The sequence below is a fragment of the Psammomys obesus genome, unplaced genomic scaffold, assembly GCF_907164565.1.
Source record: "Psammomys obesus unplaced genomic scaffold, mPsaObe1.curated_primary_1811, whole genome shotgun sequence".
NCBI lineage: Eukaryota > Metazoa > Chordata > Mammalia > Rodentia > Muridae > Psammomys > Psammomys obesus.
In genome coordinates this window covers 16,400,099-16,421,387 of record NW_026596101.1, presented here as the reverse complement: position 1 = coordinate 16,421,387, position 21,289 = coordinate 16,400,099, and the positions used below count along the sequence as shown (strand labels likewise).

General features: G+C 46.5%; 1 protein-coding gene and 1 long non-coding RNA gene across 3 annotated transcripts in view; one reads left to right on the top strand and one right to left on the bottom strand.

The window, feature by feature from the left end:
- The window catches only part of Frmd4b (FERM domain containing 4B), a 229,009-nt gene that overhangs the window by 138,395 nt on the left and 69,325 nt on the right, over window positions 1-21,289 (bottom strand). The gene's annotated exons all lie outside the window — the stretch shown is intronic.
- On the top strand, window positions 4,728-8,071 carry LOC129692225 (uncharacterized). Its single transcript, XR_008722661.1, has 3 exons — window positions 4,728-5,182; window positions 5,285-5,376; window positions 7,801-8,071. It is a non-coding gene; the product is annotated as an uncharacterized LOC129692225 (long non-coding RNA).

Below are 21,289 nucleotides of genomic sequence, written 5' to 3'. Positions count from 1 at the left end.
ATATGTCAGATGGAAACACCAACAAACCTTAGTTAGAGAACCCAAGCCCCCTTAGCCCTGATTTTGAGTACACACCTTACAGTTATTCTGCTGCCATCCTTCATCAACTCCACTCAGACCTTAGGCTGGTATTTACCATTCTCTCTGTTCTTTGCAATCTGCGTGCAAGCACAGGCTGAAGAAATCCTCAGGAAACTCACAGTTAATTAAAACGGGCAAGATTAGAGCCAGAGTTCTAGCCTGTCTCAAATCAGCTGATAGAAAATATTATATTGGGGCAAAGGATTGAGAAAAGTTTACCAAATTGGAAAAGTAGAAATTTAAATTTATTTGGGGCTTTTAGAAAAAACAAAACAAAACTTTTTTCTTCCTCCATTTCTTGTTTGTACTGGAGATGAAGCCCAGGGCCTTTCACTCACTAGGCAAATACCCTGCTAGTGAGCTACTGACCCAGTCCAGACAAACTTTAATACCATGATCCAGGCTATCATCATTATTACAAAAGAAACATCCCTCTCAGTCTAGAAGTTCCCAATACTAAGTCATAAATATTTCCTATCACTAGGTAGGCTCTGTTTTTAGGTGGGATTATGGAGTCCTTTTGAAGTTCTCATGAAATTAAATTTTAATGAAATGAAAGAAAATAATAACTGGAAGGCCACAGGTTAGGAGAAGACAACACTATGAAAAGGAGAATGGCCTTTCCCTTCCAATCAATCAGTCTATCAAATTAGCATGCAGCAGGCAAATGATGAGGAGAACAAAACTTTCTCGAGAGAATGTGTGTCGGGACGAGTCACAGCAGCTCCTGAGAGCCCAATGAATGTACACTCTCAAGCTGGTTATGTGGCACAAATAATATTAAAAATTACAGGACATATTTAATGTGCTTTATTTAAGCACACACATAAGAGCAGTGACATGCACAGCTCAAGGCAAAGGCATTTGGAACACTCTGCTGTCCAAGTCAACGACATTTCACATTTTACCTTGGCTACTGGGGGCATTTATGTTCACTGAACTTGAACGGGAGCAACAGACTATAGTTCAGCTCTTCTCAACTTGGTAAGAATATTTCCACCACAAAGACTGGCAAATGCCATAAGTTGGTGCTCTGTCCCAGAAGACAGGCTGTGAAACCTCAGCCAGCACAGCATGGTATAATAGCAATGGCCATCTGCATCTTCAGGATGCTCAGGCTGCTGCGAGACCATGTGGTAGAGATCAGATGCCAGAAACCTCAGATGTGCACAGCCATGTCCACGCCTCAGCTTACTAAAATTGAACGATTAAAAAAAATATCTTTCAAACAGTGATAATAACTCCTGCCAAGACGGTGTCAGCATGTTGGGCACAGAGCAAGGTAGAGGCCCTTGCAACATCAGGCAAATGTGTCTTATGGCACTCGACCCAGGCAACCTCACTCCCATGTCAAAGCCTCTGTCGTTTATGCAAGATCGGTCAGGATTTCTTGTTCACCAGCAAAACAGAGCATGTGTCATTCTCACGAGCCCGGCCATTCTGTTTAGTTGGTAAGTTTCTCCTCACTTCTCTTCCTTCTCTGTACTATTCTCACTTCCCTCCCTTGGAAGGGAGAGGAATACAGAGGAGCCCAACACATAAGGCTGTATCCAGGGAACCAAATATTTTCCCCTGCGGCCTACATGGGCCCCTTTCTGACACTTGTTCCCCTGACACTTGTTCTGAAGTGGGAGGAGGGTGGGAGGTATAGGGTATGAGGCTGGCCGTTTGGGGGCGGGGAAGGTGGAAGTGTCCTTCTGGGAAGCTGGCAAGGCATGCTGCAAGCTCTCTGCGATCACTCAGCTGTGTAATTCAGAGTTCCGACCGCACTCTGGACAGGTGAAAAACAGAAGCTAGGGTTTGCTTTAGCCATTTAGGACAGAGCAGGGGGAGGAGCAGTTCCTTAGGAGCCATACAGGTCTGGGATGTCTGACCCTGGTCTGGGGCAGCCTGGCTGGTGATGTTAGGCTAGACATATCTACTTCATTCTGAGGATCCACTGCAAGAAGGACAATTTTGCTCAAAACAGTGGTTCTCAACCTTTGGGTTGAGACCCCTTTGGGGGTTGAATGACCCTTTTACAGGGGTCACATATTAGATTTTCACATTACAAGTCATAACTTGCAAGATTGAAGTTATGAAGTAGCAACAAAAATAATTTCATGGTTGGGGATCACTACAACATGAGGAACTGTATTAAAGGGTCATGGCGTTGGGAAGGTTGAGAACCGCTGGCTAAATGCATTGTAAGCATCTCCTAAGCAGTAGCTGAAGCAGCTGGTGTGGTGGATACTGTAATCCCAGCAGGACAGCTGTAAGTTTGAAGCCATCCTGTTTCACCCAGTGAGTTCCAGGGCAGCTAGGGCTACACAGTGAGACCTTGTTTCAAAACTTCAACAAAGCATGAAAGTCAGGAGCACAGGCTTGGAGTTAAAGCCCAGCTTTATTCTCTACTACCTATGTGATCTTAACATGGATTTCCTCCCTTCACTGAACCCGCCATTTTCCTCCCTTCACTGAACCTGCCATTTTTCACCAGCTATGGACTCCTTTAGAACAGACGCTTTCCATGGGCACAGGCTGGGTGAGAGGTGGGCCCCATGAGCCCCAGGAAAGAAAGAAGTAAGTAGGTCCTTGACATAAACTTCTAAAGCTACTTTTCCCCCTTCTCTTAACCCTCCCCCTCTCCTCGCTTCTCCTTCTTGAGACAGGGTCCAGGTTGAACTGGAACTTGCTATATAGACTGAACTGACCTCTAATTCACAGAGATCTGCCTACATCTGTCCCTCAAGTATTGAGATTAAAGGCATGGGACACTACCTCGCTCCTTTTCTCTTTTTAAGACAGAGTCTCAGGCTGGCCTTCAAGTCTCTCTAGCCTTTAATTTTCCCTGTTTCCTCCTTCCAAGTGCTATAGTACAGGCATGTGCCTCCAAACCTGTTGTTTTGTTTTTGTTTTCATTTTGAGACAGTATCTCAAGGTGTAATCCGAGTCAAATGCTTTCACTACTATTTCCTCTTTTGAACTTTATGAGTCATAATTCCACTTTTTAAGTGAAGTCACTTCAATGTGACTTTTCTTTATGGTTCTATAGTTAGTCAGTGTCAAGACGCCTGTCTCGGGGGTGTATCGATGGGGGTGAGGCGGAGGGAGAATGAGGGTACTCTTTCTGTACATCCAACAGTCTTGCTATAAAATTCTCCAAAAAAGTAAAGTTCTTTCTATGCAACTGAAACCAATTTTTCTTTATTATAAGAACTTGGAAGTAAATAAAAATATCACACACTAAAATTAACCAATGACTACCCAACTTAATGAACTTATCTACAGCTAGATTTAGCATTCAAGATGGACGCTGTGAAGCCTCACATTAAATTCGACACTTTCGGCACTGAATATATTTCGTGTACTTATCCACCACTAAAATCAAAACAACACTCGACAGAGTCAGAAACTAGAAACACATGTAGCTTTATATAGAGAGCTCATGTCCGATACCTGAATTCACTGTTTCCTCCTGACTGAGTAGAATTTAAAAGTGTAATAACTAATGGAAAGCCGTTGAGGTTGCACACATGTGTAATCTTGGCTCAGCTGGAGGCAGGAGGAACACACGTTTGGAGCCAGCCTGGGCTGCACAGTGAGACTCACTTAAAGAGCGAGAGCCAGGAGTGAATGTAGGTCTTGCCTAGGAGCCTTTCAGCAATCAGCAGTGGCCTGTCAGGGTGAATCTGGCTGACTCTGTAGTTCATCCCTTTAGGACACTAAAGTGAATGGGAAATAAAGGCACCAAAGAGGTTTACAACAGCCCCTGGGGCAGGTAGGAGGAGCCCTGGCAAGCAAATGGGAGCTCGAAAGAAGTCTACCAGAAGCGATTTGTTTACCTTTTTCATTTTTATTATTAATATCAATCATTATTGCATGTGAGTGTGTGCACACATGTACTTCCGCTTGCACACAAGCACACGGAAGTCAGAGGACAGTTTTTGGAACCGGGTTCTTCCCTATTGTGTGGGTCATGAGCATAGAGCACAGGTTGTCCAGCGAGGCAGCAAGTCCCTTTACTCACCAGCCTTGAACTGACTTGTTTAAGGAAACAGGTGTTCTCACCGTGTAGACTGGGCCAAGAGCAGCACAGAAGCCAGGACTGGGAACGGGTGAGCCACGCTGCTCCTGCAGCCCGTGAATGTTCTAGGGGGGAGTCATTTATCTACAGAGTTCCCTGTCTTGTTCAGTTGCAGCCTTTTTCTCTTTGTGTTCCAGGAATTTTGAGTTCTGCTACAGAAAATTCCTGCTGCAGACACACAATCTTAATAGTCATCTATTAAGATTGCATCTGGGACAATAGGGATGCTTTTCTTCTTTAGTTGAATATGATGCTGCTCTATCAATTCTTTTTTTTTTTCTGATTATGAGAATACCTGATTCCCATGCAACCGGGAACATGGTGCATTCTGCCTGCTTTCTGCACTGCTTCCTCCCCTCCCCCCTTTCTAGTGAGTAGACCTACTTAGAGCCAGGGCCTTCTCTTGGGTCTAACACAAATGATCACATACTTGATTGGGCATGGATAACAGACAACTGAATCTCATGCCACAGATGAAGGGATCAGAAATTATCTATATGCAACTTGTGGGTCACGAGGTAAGCCATTTTAAGTAACTTCCTCACTTTCCAGGCTGGGATAGGCACAAGAAGAACAACAACAAAAAGGGCCTATTACATCTGTGTCCAAAGCCTGAGACGAAGGAAATGTTCTAGAATGTGGTGGCTCTCACTCTACGGGTGCTGGGCTAGACTCACGTGTAACAGACTCGTGCTCAGGTTCCAGAGGAAGACAAGAGAATAGGCTGGCTCTCCATTCTCTTCAGCTGCAGGCTGTTGCAACCTTGGGCATTTGATTAAGGTTTTGAGCTCTAGCCTCGGAGTTTGTGAAAGGGGAGTAAGCTGTCACCTATCGCCATTGGCACAGACCTCCTCATCTTATTCCTTATTCCTGCTTGTGATACGCATGGGAGAAAACAGTGGTGGGAAGCACTTTCAACGACTTGGAAAAAGATGTTGGGAAAGGCCTGGCTCCTTAAATGGCCATCAGAGGCTCACAGTCATCTACGAGCCCAGTAACTCTGATGTCATTCTTCTGCCAAGTCTCTTCGATCAGGTAGGCCTTGGGTTCAAGTCTCAGCCCCACTTCTCTGTGGACCGTGTGATAAACTCATCTTCATGTATTCACAAATAATAGCTGGCTCTTCTTATTTTCTAGAACTTCGTAATCATCAGGGAACTCAATGGTGACATTGCTCTCTAGTGAAGGAGGCAAGCAAACCAACCTGCAAGATGACTTCAGATGGGCAAGTAAGTACCACACAAACAGGATGCAGGGAGATGTGGGAGAGGTGTTGCTCTAGGCGGGGCAGGTGGGAAGGGGCTGCTTGAGGAGGCTGACGTGTAATCTGTGATGGTTATGCTTGGGAATCAGCTTTGGTAAGCCTGAGACAAGAACATTCTGGAAGGAGAGAACCAAGAAGTACAAAGGCCAAGACGAAACCTTGCTTAGTTCAAGACACTGTTGCAGAAGTTTTCTCTCCTCCCTTTTCTTTTTTACTTCACTACTGTGGTCAAGAAACTTGCTTCCCTGCCCCTCCCCCCTCCATCACTTCATCCTACAGACACTGTCTATGTCCCTAAGGCAGAATGATGCTCTGAAGAGCCTCAGACTACCAAGAGGTCTCAGTGTTTTCTTTACCCCTTAGGAAGCAATTTTCATTTTCTTGGGCCCTCAAGTTACCCACAGAGAATGACTGGCTTACAAAAATGATGGCAGAAAGCGCAGCTGGAGCATGATCAACCAGGAGTGGAGCAAATGTAATAGTCAATGAGAGGTTCCTCAGTGGTTCTCAAAGGGTGTTTCCTGGACCACCCATATGGTTAGAAATTCAGAGTGTGGGGCGGGGATGTACCTCAGTAGGTAGCCTGCAAGGTCATCCTTGACTACACACTGAGATAAAGCCCAGCCTGGGAAATAGGAGGCCCTGTCTCAAAACACACGTAGACACTCAGGGCGCACCTGCAGCCTGTCTCCACAAGGCTTCCTGCACGCTCCAACTCCAACCCACACTGCAGTTTGAAGCCACTGGGCTGGAAGGTTCACTGCGCCATGGGTCACGGAGATTGTGGGGCTTATGACAAACACAGGGCAAAGTCACTGGGGTCCCTGAAGTGTGGAGGAGGCAATCCAGAGACATTTACGTAAGCTGACTCTGGTTACTGTGAGATGAGAATGGCAGAGGGGCAACGACGGAAGAGGGAGAGAGAGAGAAGCAATCCAGGAAGTTTTCCAACTGGTCTTCATCTGCAGAATGGGAGGACAGCGCGCAAGCCGCGAAGAAGCACTGGATCGCGCTGGGTGATGTGTAATGTCTGTGAGGCGTCTCTCAGTAATGCGGGTCCTTAAAAAAGGTCAATAGCTTCAAAAGTAAAAAGGAGGAGGAGGAAGGGGCTGTGGTAACAGCTTTGTAAGGCTGTTAAACGAACTGGGGTGAACGTAAGTGAGGGACTCCATTTAATTATCTGTATTTACCAAAGCACACAGTAAGCGCCTGATAAATGTTAAAAACTGTTCTGTTCTGGCCTCCAGTTCTCTCTTCCAAACCTTTACTTGTTACATTTGAACACACATTCATCCCACACTGCACATCTCTCCTTTAGAGTCTCCTTATTTGTGTCAGCAAGACCAAGCTAGTGAGCCAGGGAGCTAGTTCAGTATCTTTGTGGTCTGCTAACTCTGTCATGTGCTTACAAGGTTACTTCAGGCCAGTAGAAGGTACCTGGTGTTCTATTCAATTTCCTTTCATTTTCATGCCCTCCGTCCCTCACCCCCAAGCTGTGAGATTTAACTGTTGGGACCTAGAGAGTGAAATGTAATGTACAATCTAAGTTTTAGGGTTAGCTTCATGATTAACTCTGGAGAGGTTGTCATGCGGGTAAAGTAAGAAGTGTTCTCTCTGGGGAGGCAAGACAGTGTAGGGCTAAGCACCAGGCAAGCAACTGTCTAAGGCTGATGTACCAGACGTGTTAGAACCAGTCCGGCCCTGGCATCCCTGCGAAAGAAGTAAGGGTTGGCTACCGGTCCTCCATAGGCCAAGTAAGTAAGTTAGGTAGGTCACAGTGAAAAGCTGAGAGAGGAGATTTACCCGGCCCACAGGAGAAGATGAGAGTCAGTGACCCGCCAAACCCATCTTTGGGATCCCAGCACAAGATTATAGCCTTAAACAGAGGTTATGTGGGTCGTGACCCCTTTGACATGTGGGTCGTGACCCCTTTGACATGGCCCGACTCTTTCACAGGGGTCACATATCAGAAATTCTGCATATGGGATAATTACAATTCTTAACAGCAGCAAAATTATAGTTAGGAAGTATCAACGAAGTAATTTCACAGTTGGGGGTCACCACAGCATGAGGAACTGCATCAAAGGGTCGCAGCGTTAGGAAAGTTGAGGACCATGGGGTTAAGAGGCATTCATCACCAAGCAGTCCCGGCCAAGGTGTGCTCCACCCATTGCTGCGGCCTCAGCTCTAATCTCTCCAAACAACACGAAGCCTCTTTCCAGGAGACAAGCTCCCTGTCTGTCTGACATCAGGCTTCCAGACTTTTCTATCTCCCAGCATGAGATTTCTGGGGGAAATTCCAATTTTGGGGGTCCCATTGTCTCAATCGTCTGATAGCCAAAGGGAGAGGCACCCATGATTGTATTTTGAAAATCTTCAATCCTGCCAGGTTGATTGCCCAGACTCTCACAGAAGCCGGTGGGACCTCAAAGCAAATCATCGAATTCCTCTAAGTCTGTTTCTTTATCTGAGAGCCATGGATGATGACAGAAGCAAAGACGGCACACACAGCACCGGGCTTTACTGTCAGCAGAGATCCTTGCTAAGGACTGAAATGGCCACAGAAACAGAGCTTTGCGAACCATTGAGGAAACACCATTCCGTAGGCCTCCAAAAAAAATGAACACAATTGGCTTGGGAAGAGACCTTGGAGAGACAGGACGGTACATTAAATAAAACATTTCCAGACTGGCTGTTCTCAGTGTGTGCGTTACATTCATCTGAAATAGCTCAAGCAGGCCTGAAGAATACATCTCCAAGTCTTCAGATCACATGCAAGTCTGGGAGGGTCTTCTTGGGAAAAAGGCAACGTTAGCTTTGGAGCTGATCTTGGTCAGCTCCTGCCCTCCCTTACACAATCTCATTCGTTTTGTATGCTTTCCCTCATTCTCTGCACTATACCCACACAGGCCTTTTGGGTTTTCCTCACTCCATCTCCATTCTACCCCAGAAATGAGGGCTGGAGACAGGCTCTAGCTGTTTTGTCTTTAAGCACATAGATTAAAAATTACTTTCTGGGAAGCGGTTCAGCTGGTAAAGATCTTCGCAGAAAGCAGGGTCCCGGGTTTAAATCTCCTGTACCCGCATAAAAGTCTGGCACAGTGGTGGGGAACCTATATAATGCCAGTGCTGGGAGGAGGAGAGAGGAGGATTTGGGGGGATTGCTGGCCAGCCAGTTTAACCAAATTGGTCATCTCTAGTTTCCGTAAGAGGCCCTGTCTCAAAAGGAGTGGGGAGGGCAGATCTGGGAAAAGGCTCAATGGGTGAACCACTCTTCATGCAAGTGTGAGGACCTGAGCCTGTACCTTGAGCACCCAGGTAAACTTCAGGCGGGCATGGTAGCCCAGTCATAACTCCACTGCCCATGAGGTGGAGGCAGGCTAGTTCCAGGGTAAGCTGGCTAGCTAGGGCTGGCTGGGTTCAACCAAGGGATGCTGCTTCAGTCTATAAGGCGGTGATTAAGGATTGACCTGTGTCAATCTCTGGTCTCCACAAGCACATGCACAGACATCCATGTGCGCCCTCACACACATGTGCAACCCCCCTACACAGACACATACACATCACATATACATGAAAAGAAAAAGGTGGAGCGAGACTGAAAACGACACCTGATACCAAACTCTGACCTCTTTGAGCATATCTGCGCGCGCGCGCGCGCGCACGCACGCACGCACACACGCACACACACACACACACACCACAAACAAAGTCATTTTCATATAGCTACTATTGTGGAATGCTTATGGGTGAAGACTGACCAGTGGGCCTTCAAAACCTAGCTGAGCCATTCTGCACTGGTTCTCAACCTTCCTCATGCTGGGACCCTTGAAGACAGTTCCTCATGTTGTGGCGACCCCCCCAGCCATAAAAAGTATTTTCGTTGCTACTTCATAAGTGTAATCTTCCTACTGTTATGAATCATAATTAGATATTTGTTTTCCCTTGTGAAAGGGCCATTTGGCACCCCAGCTCCTTCCCTTGCCTCCTACCCCCACAAAGGGGTCTCAGTCCGCAGGTTGAAAACCACTGCGCTAATGTCACCGCCTTTGTTTCCTGGTTTCCTGATCCACGGGATAAAGGTTTAACACACACAGGCCCTGGAGCAGCCGGGTACTCTATAACTCCCACTCTGTGGTGTCTTCCTTCAGCTCTCTCCACCACCCTGTTGGCTGTGCTGTTTATAGGAGTGAGTGATTAAATAACAAGAAGGCCTAGGCTTTGGGCTATCTGCCTCCAGGAACAAGATGGGTCTTCTTAACCACTAAAGCTCCATCCAGTCTGGAGCATGCTCTCTGCAAAAGGGGCTGCTCAGTCAACCCTGTGGAAGGAGAGCATGCATGTGCCTATTCCTTTCCTAACAACTGGGAAGGCAGCATGGTGCTTTTTGTCATGTAAAGCCTTTAAAGAGCTGGGTGGGGTGGCCCATGATTTTAATTACAGCACTAGAGGAGGCTGAAACAGAATGACAAGTTAGAGACCAGCCTGGGATATACAGTGAATTCAGTATTCCCAGTCTAGACTGGGATACGTAATGAGAACCAACTAAGAAATAAGTAAAGAAATGAGCAAATGTATCACAAGGTGAGCAGTTATTCCTTTTAAAAAGAAAATTGGTGGCGGTGGTGCTGAAGAGATGGCTCAGAGGTTAAGAACACTGGCTTCTCTTACAGAGGACGCAGGTTCAAGTCCCAGCTTCCACTTGGTGACTCACAGCCATCTGCAATTCCAGTTCCAGAAGATCCAGTGCCCCCTTCTAACCTTTGTGGGCACTATAGCCGTGTGGTACACACACGGAGGCAAAAATTTACACACATAAAAAAGCTTCTTAAAAAGAGGAAGAAATGAATAAGACAAAGCAAGAACTGCCTCACATTTGACCTTTAGTGCTTGTCTGCTGGAGTGGAATGCTTATGTCTCCAGGGACACCTGACATGGGCAGAGTTACCTGAGCAACCTTCTATCCCTCCCCCAACTCCAGTACAAAGATGATTCTAAAACCTATGCAGATTTACAGATAAATCCACCAGAGCTGATGGCTGCTCTCATGGTGAGCAGAGCAATTGCTCTCAGGTCCCACTGGGATGATCTGACTCTCATCGAAACACAAGGGCACGTACCGAGAGGGCACTGCTTCCTCTGGATCGGGTATTATCAAAGGTGTGCTTCCTCATCTCAGAGGAGCAGTATAAATAGCCACAGAAGGGAGGTGGCGGGCCCTGCTCTCAGATTCAGAACACTGTCTACGGAATCCTGGTCAGCACAAGAGAGCAGACGTTTAGTCCATTCAAATAAGGGCAGATGCTGCCATTCCACAAAACTGCACTTCTGAGGCATTAGGATGCTAAGGTATGTGCCCTGTGCAGCACCTAGCTGTTGCTACAGAACTATAGGTAGGGTCTTAAAGGTGATGAGGCTTCAGGCCCATTCCTCCCTTGATGGAACTGAGGCCCTTATAAAGGAGGTTCCATTCAGTGCTAGGCTAGCCTGACACCTTGGTCTTTTCTTCCACATGAAGATGCAGTCAAAAGGACCTCACCAGTGTCAGAAGAGAAACAACAGCAGGTTCATTGAAGGGAGATACAGGCAGACACCCTTCAGGAGAAAGAAAGAGAGCCTTACAACCACAGACAGCCATGATCAGGCCTTGTAGTGGGAGAGTATTAGAGGAGATAACTGCCATGGCACATGATGGGAGTTCTGAAGGGAGAGAAGACAAACCCTTCAGTTCCGGAGAACAAAAGGAGTTTCTGACCCTTACCGGCTCTCATGGGGTAAGGCACTCCACACCACGCAACCTAGCCTGGCCTCACCTATGTCCCAAAAGGGCATGGAGGCAGGCAGAGGCTGAGTAGGACCGAAAACTGATCTTGCAGTCACAGGAGGGAGGGCCGGAAGGCCACAGCACAGCTTGCTTGCTTTCCAACTCTCTGTCTGGGAACTGCAGGAGCCTGATGTCTGGGACAGGGAGAAGAAGGGCAGCTAGGGAGTCTGTGTGTTCACAGCAAGGTCAAACCGACACCTTGAATTTGGACTTCCCAGACTCCAGCACAGTGAGAAACAGTTCCTGTTTGTTCATTTTAAAAGAAATTACCCGCTCTCAGGTGCTCTGTTAGACAGGACAAGCAGACTCAGAGACATCTCACATGGAGGCCAAGCACCTGACCTGTCTCAGGGAGACTTGGTCTGTCTCAGACAGCAGAGCCCGGGCTGAGGCCTCTCACAGCATTTTAATATGGTCCAACGAGTTTACAAGGCACCGTTTCCCACACAGGAAGCAAAATGTATAGAGGAGCCTCTTTCCAGGAAAACTTTCCAGAACTTTCATCCCATTTGTTTCAGGTTCAGATTCTTAACATGGCTGAAGACTACATCCTTAAAATGTAAATACCTCCCCACCTTCCCTCAAGCCAACACCAAGCCTGCAAAAGACAGTCCACGACTATCTTCCCCACCTCTGTTTTGTGAATTTCTGCCCAGTGAATCCAGATGAAGGTGCCTCCAGGGTCAAGTAGTCTGATGTGTCCAAAGGACAAAAGGCTGAAAGATGCTTTGACAAGAGCAAGGTGCCAACAGATACACACGTGGATCCAAACCACTGCTTCTCATTCATGCGAACACAAACATTACATTCCCTGACAACCTACCCATTTACTATACCCTCGATCTCCTGGTAATGCCTAGATAGCATTCAGGATACCATTGCCTTTACTTACTGAATTTGGGGCAGATGTTTTTAAGCAAGGTGGTATCCACCACCTACCTATTGAACACATTTTTAATGCCAGAGGGGAGGTAGCTCTACCCCCTCAATATTATAAATGGGCCTTAATCACTCCATCAGAAGCTCAACGGGATCACTCAGTGTGAGAGTAGGAAAGCAGAATTCACACACACACACACACACACACACACACACACACACTCACGCACACACCAACTGCTGTCAACTGTAACCACTCAACATTTCTTTTCTCTCTGTTTCTGGGGGACAGAGCATGTCAAAATCAGAATTTCCAAATGTATCAGAGAGTCCCTGTGTGTCCTATCCGACCTGGCTTGATTTCTATCTAAGTACGCATGATTCTTACGACTCAAATACAGTAGTAGTTACTGCAAAAGGCAGTTTAATCCTTTGACCTCAAAAGCATATTAATTTAATTCTACTTGTCGAAGCTGTCTTCAGTCACTGGCTTTGACGCAGGCCGAGTGGGTAGTGAATGAACTAATAGCAAAGCTGGGACGAGTGGCAAAGGGTACCAGGGGAGTGGCTGTCTGTCTTTGCTCACTGCTGGAGGCTTCCGAGCCTCTGTGGCTCTGCTTGACTCACCTATATTAATTTAAGCCTGACTTAGTAATGGTGTAGAAAGAACCCAGGAAATAGGTGTGGGGTGGTTTTATATTTTTAGCTTACTTTTATTTTTATGTGCATGGGTGTTTTGCCTGTATGTCTATGTCTGTGCATCCCTTGTGTGCCTGGTGCCTGCTGAGGCTATCAGATTCTCTGGAACTGGAGTTAGAGATGACTGTGAGCAGCCATGTGGGTGTCAGAAAATGAGCCGAGGTCCACTCAAAGAGCAGCAAGTACTCTTAACTGCTGAGCTATCTCTAGCCAAGCGCTTTTGTTTGTTGCTTTGTTTTGGGGACAAAGCCTCACTATCTCACTCACTCTGGCTGTGAATTTTTGGGCTCAAGGGACCTCCCTCCAGCTTCTGCCGCCCATGTAGCTGTGGTTACATGTCACCGCTGGATACACCTCTCACTACATGTACATACCACTGGAGTACATATTACCACATCGCGTTGACTTTTACAGAAGTCCGACCTAAGGAACGGTGCCTAGCTAATAGGAGAGTTACAGTCATAAGGCCCCGTGTCCTGATTTCTTCCTAGACAGCACAGCAATATCTGCTTCCAGTTAGCAGCTGCAGAGTTCTCCATCTCCCCAACTCTGCTTGACTGTGTTGGTTTTACACACACTGAGGCTGACTCTAAGGAACCTGGGACATTCTAGTCCTTTGATCCCCTTTCTAGGTAAAAAGCAAAACCTGTGGAAAAGAAGTAAGAGGGGAGAGATGGAGGGAGGGAAGGAGAGGAAATGAGGAAGGGGATAGAAGCAAGCGCAAAGACACGTATCAGGGAAGTAAATCAAACAGTTCGGAGGGAAGGGGGAGAGTTTCTGAGCCGCAATGGGGCCTCAGCACTAGTCCCATCTTTGGACACAGCAAGGAAGACAGTGTGGAGAGGAAAAGTGCATGCTATGTCTACACCCCATGTTTGTTAGCTCTTGAATTTTTCCCCCTTTAACCTAGTGCTACCTCTCATTGTGACTGGAGACTATTTCTTGGGGGGCTTTTCTGTATGAGCTCACAGGTTTCTACCTGCAGTTGCTTTTAAAAAGACTTTCTTTGGAATGTTGCTTTCGAATATCTATCCTAAGATGCTCCTGTGAGAAACTGCTCTTCCTGCATGGCAGACAGAGATGCTGGAAACTGGGAAGAGTGGGCCAGATGCTTTTGAAACCCCATCGTGGACAGCAAGCAGAGCTGGGGTTCAGAGATCTGCACTCTCGGCTGTGCTCTGCTCCTTTGGGGGCACAAACTTTTGAGACAACTCCTCCACTTCTCTGTATTTTATTTTATTTGGAATTTACTTATTTGCATGTGAGTATGCATATTTGTGTCTAAGAATGAGGACTTGGCGTGATATGACCCATATGTGGAGGTCAAAGGAGAACTTGTGCCGGTTCTGCCCTCTGACCACGTGGGGCCTGGGGATCAAACTCAGTTCTTCAGTTGTGGCAGCATGCATTTATTCACCTGCTGAGCTATCTTGCCTACTGGGTGTCTCAGGGATCTTCATAACAGAGCCGGGAGAGAGGAAGACTGTAAGGGCCAGAGGTGGTTCAGAACATCAAGGAAAAGGTGTTTTCCTGACACAGTGGGGCAGCTGTACCAATGAACTCACAGCAATTGTGACAGCATGCACAAGGGCTGCCCAAGCTCTAGCCAGACAAAAAGCCCAGCATAAAGGGAAGATGACGGACATGGCATCCCACTGCTGGCTGAGGAGCTATTGGCCTTAGATAGCTGCTGGGAGACAGAGAGTTGGTTGTTTTGTTTTGTTTCGTTTCTTTTCAACCCCAGGATCAGAGTGTGGAGCCTGGACAAAGTGAGTTGCAGGTCTTACTCAACCTTAAGCATTTCATGGTGTTGAGTCTACAGTTCTCTTAGACCAGTGGTGTTTGTCTCCCCACTTCTCCATATTCTGATGGCCATCTAGCAGTCTGCCAGTGGGAGGGAGAATATAACACAGCACCCTCCTGCCTATCCCGCATCCCACAGTAACACCTTCCTCAGCCTCCAGATGGAGGACCCGGACAATAGAATCCCAGCAAACAGAATGCACTCCAGCACATAGGCTGGAAGGTCAAAGCGTGATAGCCCTGTATCAGAGTTAGTTTCTGACTTCCTGAAGGGGCTGCAAAGCAGGACAGATTTATTTTAGGAAGAAGAATCTCTTGTGTGAATCTCATCACACGAGCCCCCAGGGCCGCTATCATGCTACTCTGAGAATCTAGACCATAGGGCTGCGTTTCAGAAAATAACACATTCTTTCAGACACCAGACACCTTTAGGTAGGACAGACTTAGAGACAGATGGCTCCCTTCCTAGGCCAAGGCATTGTGTTCCACTATAGTGGGGGGTCCCATCGCAGTCCCCCCACTGTGACATATTTGTTTCTTTAAGGTTTCTCTTCTCTTACCCAATCCCACCTACTTCCTCCACAGACTTCCTCCTATCCCCCAGAGCTTTGCACTCCACTGCATGAGATAATTTCCTCTCTTTTCTGAAGTCTACCCAGATTTCCCTCCCTTCCCCCATTCCCCCATCACCAACAACTGACCAGGAGAGAAAGATGAACACACGACACACACTGGCCTTTAACGAGTTTACCATAACCACATTAAGCAGGTGGGGGGGAAGGAGCAAACAGCTTCCCCTTAATAAGGATGTAAGATTTCCTCTGACAGATCAGAAGATTTTTATTAATTAATTGATAACTATCCACAAAAATGGAATTTCTGAGGTCTCTACTGTGAGCTGATGGATTCCGGGAACACCAAAGCTCTCCATGAGCTAGTGTAATGGATAGAATTCAGTCTTCCTGCTTTCCCTAGGCAGAGCAGGGGCACACATCAAAGGATCCTTTCAGAGAGGGCACTAATGAATTTTAGGACACCAGGACCTCTGCTGCCAAGCCCCAGACAGCAATGGAAGGACCCCATCTTGCCGATGAGGTGACTGACAATTACAAATCAAAAGCATTTTTGTGCTGCGTGTGGAGAGGCTTTCCACTGCTCTTTCCAGAGTAAGTGCAGAAAGGAGCTTAGATCTTTCGAAGTACAAAATAATTAAGAGAAAGGAAAGAATAGAAAAACAGTAGGTGTGTGAAGCCGGCGACGACCTGGAATGGCACACTTCAACCATCACTAACGTGCTAAAGAAAATTGGAAAGCCAGACTTTTCAGCCTTTTGAAGGAGCCAAGACCTCGTTTTACACATAACAGAAAAAGATCTTACAAAAGACAGACATTCAGAGCCGTCTCAGCTATGATATTATTTTGGAACTTACATAACAGGAGTTAGCAAGGAGTAATTCCTTGGTGGGGGGGGGAACAGGGACATAAACACGCCTTGTTAGTTTTGTTTCTTAACAGTTTCTGAAATGTTCTGCTTACAGGAACCCTCTCCCGTATAATGTTCAAATCTGTCCAATATTTTGCTCAGAATGCCCCATGACACGGCCTGTAATCTGATGGTCAGAGAGATCACTCTTACCTCCAATCCATGATCGAGGCTCATTTAAAGGGACTGGTGAGAAGGCGCAGGACGAAAAACACATGTATTCAGTGCCTTTCCGTGTGCGTGCTTGTGTCCTCCGACTACAAGCCGGCAGAAGCGAGGACCCAAAGCCCCCGACACCTTCCGCTGCCATATAATCGCAAGGAAGTGACCTTACTGTTTGTTGCTTTGATTAGAAACAAAAGCCTCTCAACGTGAGTCAGGAAAGCAACAGAGGAAAATCCAGCTAAAAAGCCTGCTATTTCTTTTGGCCACCTAAAGCCTCTCTTCATTTACACTTCAAACCCGTGACGACATACTGTGCACTGAGTCCTCAGCTTCGTTAGCTGTGTCAAGAGGAGCTGAGAATTACTCAGAGATGGGCTCTGCTGGGTACCATTCACACTCCAATCTGGCTCCTCATCCTGTGAATATTATGGGCTATCCTGGGGATTGAATGCATGAGATAGAGGGTTTAATGAACTTTGCTTCTCATGGACATCACATGCCAATGGCTTTTTTTTTTTTTTTCACTCAGAAATGAACTCAGAGTTCCACAGGGAAAACATCAACATCATTTAGCTTCAAGGATGCCAGGCACAGAGTGTCTTGGCAGGCTAACTGTGGACTCACAGAGGGCTGAATACATCATTTGCACTCTGTAGAATAATTTACCAGTGGCATTACTCATGAGGTAGGGAATATTCAAAGTATGTTACACTTCAAGGTAAAATGAGAAAAATACTCAGATATGTCATTAATTGACTTCTTTTTCTTCGGGAAGTTCAGAAAGAGCTTCATAACATATCACCATGGTTCTTCCCCCTGAAAATCAGAGTCTTCTGGCATTATGGTAAAAATGTAAGTTCTAGAGTGAAACAAACCTTGGTGCTTTGAAGCGGTTTGAAAAAGTTAGTGGATCTTTGTGGGAACCCATTTGCTCCTTTGTAAAATGGAGACCAAAATCCCTATCTTCACAAGAGTGTCGGAGGAGGTAAAGGAGACAGCAGCGCAGGCCAGGCACTGGGACTCTCATGCCAGAAAGTATCAGGTGCCTCGATGTAGGTATAGGGTGAGCAGTCTCCCCTCCTGCCCCAATTTATCCTTCAAGGAGCAAGAATGGTCTTAATGTCAAGTCCTTTCAAACATTTTGCTTTCTCTGAATGGCAAAAGACCGTGGGGAAGATGCAACCAGAAGCCGACTTAAGCAGCGACAGATTTAGATACACACAGAGGCCACACAACGAGGCCACAAACGACAGTTTACTCTGGACTTGGCGATTTGTGCACGTCACGTTCATTCTGACAACTGACAGAGCTGGCAGTTAGTTAGGAAGAAGCAAGTTGCTCAAGCACTCCAAGGGGCCACACAGTCGGTGGTTCTGCTGAGCCCACGTGCATATGTTTGTAGGATAAACGAGAAAGGGTACAGAGTGTTCTGTAATGACGTCCCTGGGGACTTTCAGAAAGGTGTGAGTCTCCACCAGCCTGGGCCCAAGTGAAGATGCCATGATTAGGAAGACTGTGGAGATAGCTCAGAGAGGGACTTTTTAAGTATTTAATCAGTTCCAGTACACATACACAGAAGGGGAACGAAGGTAAAAACTTGGGTGCTGCTCAGCGGCAGAACTTTGTTTGTCATGCACAAAGGCTTGGGTGTACTTTCCAGCACCATATTTCTAAAAAGAGCAGTAGCTGTTACCCATCCTCAGATTATTAATTTGATTTTCGAATGCTCAGAAGTATTAAATTAATATCTCATCTCCGGCTTTCGTGTTCCAGAAATACTCTATTGTTGTTTAGTGATAAAGTGACTGGGATGGCAGCCTAGAGCCACCAGGACATGCCCTAGCAGGCAGCTGGGTCACAGACAGACAGGCTTCACCGGCAAGCTCTGGATGACTAGATTACTGGATGCAAGTGTATCCAAAGTCATTCCTTGAACTTTTCACTTATTGAGTCTATAGTTTCCTCTTCTACTTGTGGACAAAAAGACTCTCTGTTACCTGCCAGTTTTAAGAGAAAGGACATTGCGACTCAGCCATCCTTAAGCCACTGCTCCATGTGGCTCTGGATCCTGGGTGCTATCAGTACAATGTTGGACAGGCTCTAGGTGTGATGATGGGGGAAGCCTAGGGACAGAGCTAGGCTTGGAGTGAAATGGTTCACCCAGCAGCATTAGGCTGCCGGACAGGAATGCTGTGCCCGGTTAGGAGGCACACCTAGACAAGGGGCAAGCAGAGACAGGGGCAGGAATGGTTGAAGCCCACTCTATCTGACTTGACTGTTCTTCCCATTGCCTCCCGACAAGCTCCCAGCTCTAGAGTAGACTTAACCTGTCCTGTTGAAGAACTCTGTCTCAGTTTATTTTCTGTTGCTATAACAGTAACGAATAAGCAATTTATAAAAAGAAAGATTTTTCTCATTTATCTGGAGGCTGGCAAGTCCTAGGGCACGGTCATGGATGGTTTTGTTAAAAGCCTTCTGGCCCCATCATACTGTGGGCATCACATGCAAAAAGGCAGAGCAAGCTTGCTGACTTAGGTGTCTCTTCCTTTTCGTATAAAACCAATAATGCCATCATGGGCAATCCACCCTTCTGACCTCATCTGCTCCCAACTACCCCTCAAAAACCCCACCTCCAAACCCCAGCACAGAGTTTTGGGGAGGAAGCTTCCAACACACAATCACTTGCATTATGTATGCGCACCCTAGGGGCACAGTGCTTTCAGAGGCCAGAAGAGGGTATCAGATTCCCTGGAACTGAAGTTACAGACAGATGTAAGCTGCCACATGGGTACTGGGAACCCAACCCGAGTCCTCTGCAAGAGCAGCAACCGCTCTTAACTGCTGAGCCATCTCTCTACTCCTCAGGATCCCTTTTTCTCTTAAAGGAGTATAGGGTTTCTTTGCATCATCGCTGAACTATCATTTTCATTCTTTACTGTGGGGGTGGGGTTGATCTAGAGCCACTGTGTATTCAGATGGCTTCCTCCCCCACCTCAACTTCTTACTGTGCTACCAGCAATCCCTCACACAACCAAAATAATGTTTGGGCAACCTCACCCCCCCCCCAAATTATCCCACTAATAAAGTGCTGACACTGGCTGAGCAGGAGAGAGGGGTGGAGCGGAGTAGGAACATGAGGAGGAGGGAAGGGGAGAGATGCAGGAGGGAGGAGAAAGGACAGATTCCAGAGAAGATAATAATTGCAAGTATTGGGGATTTTGGATGGGCAGAAGATAAATTGATAGTAGGGTAGTAGATTAGATTACGCTCAGCTCTGAGTTTAGCTTTTGAATAAATCATAGTCTCCATGTGTGATTATTTGAGGAAAATTTCTGATGTAGGAATAACTAAGCTTTATTAATAATATGAATGAATATTAATTATTAATATTCACCAATACGTTACCAAACACTTCACATGCTGGGCAAATGCCAGACACACTGTAAATCCCAACACAGGCAGTTTGCTGCCATCCTCCCAAAGCAACAGCTTAGCCTCGTACCAAGCCATCTGCCCTAACTAAGAGACCACCTGTACCCCTAAGTGTAGTGAGCTCTGAAGGAATATTTTCCTTCAGATTTCAGCCTCAAGAACTAGTTTGGGTCCTTCCAAATGTGCTCAGGCACCAAACACACACAAAGGGTGTGCTATAGGGAAATCAACTTGGAAAGCATCATGTTCTAAGTCTCGACCAATTGGACTTTGTGGCTCTGGAGGAGAGCAGTGGCCACTGGATCTGATACCTCACTGACTGGGACCAGCACCTCTTCCACACACACTGTCTTCTGCTTTTCCTTGTTATCAACTTGTAACCACAGCACTTGGATGCCTCATTTCCTAAGTCTTTGACCAATACATAGACTATTAACTTTGGGTGTCATGAGGTGCTAGGCACTAGAGCTGGTTCCAAGAGTGCTCAGGGTGGCATTGTGGTCCCACAGGATCCCAGGCTCAGAAGGACCTCATGCTTGATTTTCTTTATTACAAGTTCTTTTTTCCTTTTTTTTTTTTTTTTGGTCAGGGTTTCTCTGTGTAGTCCTAGCTGTCCTGGAACTCACTCTGTAGACCAGGCTGTCCTTGAACTCAGAGATCCACTTGCCTCTGCTGTCTTAGTGCTGGGATTACAGGCATGCGCCACCTCTGCCTGGCTATTACAGTTCTTAATACCACTGTTAATATTACTTTGTGTTGATTGGGGTCAAACTAAGGGCCGTGTGAATGCTGAGCACATGTTCTACCTGTGAACTACACCTCCAGCCCTTGTATTTCTGAGGCAGAGGCTCGAGAGGCTTTCCTGGTACACCTGACCCTCCCTCTGCCTCCCAAATGTGGGAGTTATAGGTCCTGCCATGCCTGGCTCTTCTTGAATAAGGAGTTGCCTGTCTTCATCTTGCATAGGGCGACTTAACTGATGTGGCGCTCTCTGCCTGGCATTGTGTTGGGTGGTAGAGACCAGTGGGTAAAAAGGAGACGCAAGGGATATAAAGTCAAATAATACACAAGATGATTTCAGATGAAGGTTAAAAAAAAAAAAAAAAGACAAAACTATGAAGTAAATATGACCGGAAGTCATGATAAAGAGGGATGCGGACCCTGCCCAGGAAAAATGCTGGGCAAGATGGGAGAGACAGCTACTTCAGGGACTTGGGCTGAGCACAGGGCATGTCTGTTATATTCAGGGCTACAGGACAAGGCACCTAGAAAGCTCTCAGCAGCTACTGAATGAAAAAAGAACGTCTGTTTAAAAAGGAAAATCACCAACTACAGAAAGTGAATTCATAAGTTGCTAAAACTGTGGCTGATAAGGAACACTGAAAGTTTATTTAAGGTCTCCCTGAGATCACATGCTGTGGCTGTTGAAGGGTGCGCTGTGTCCAGGAAAAACAGCTTCGATGGATGGAAAAATCTGTTACCCATGCTCTCCTCCAGGCAGGAAGAGAGGGAACTTTCTTGTGCAGGGTGGATTCTCTTGCTTTCCTAACCACAAATGCAAAAGCAGAGGCAAAGAGCTTGGAGGGAAAGAGG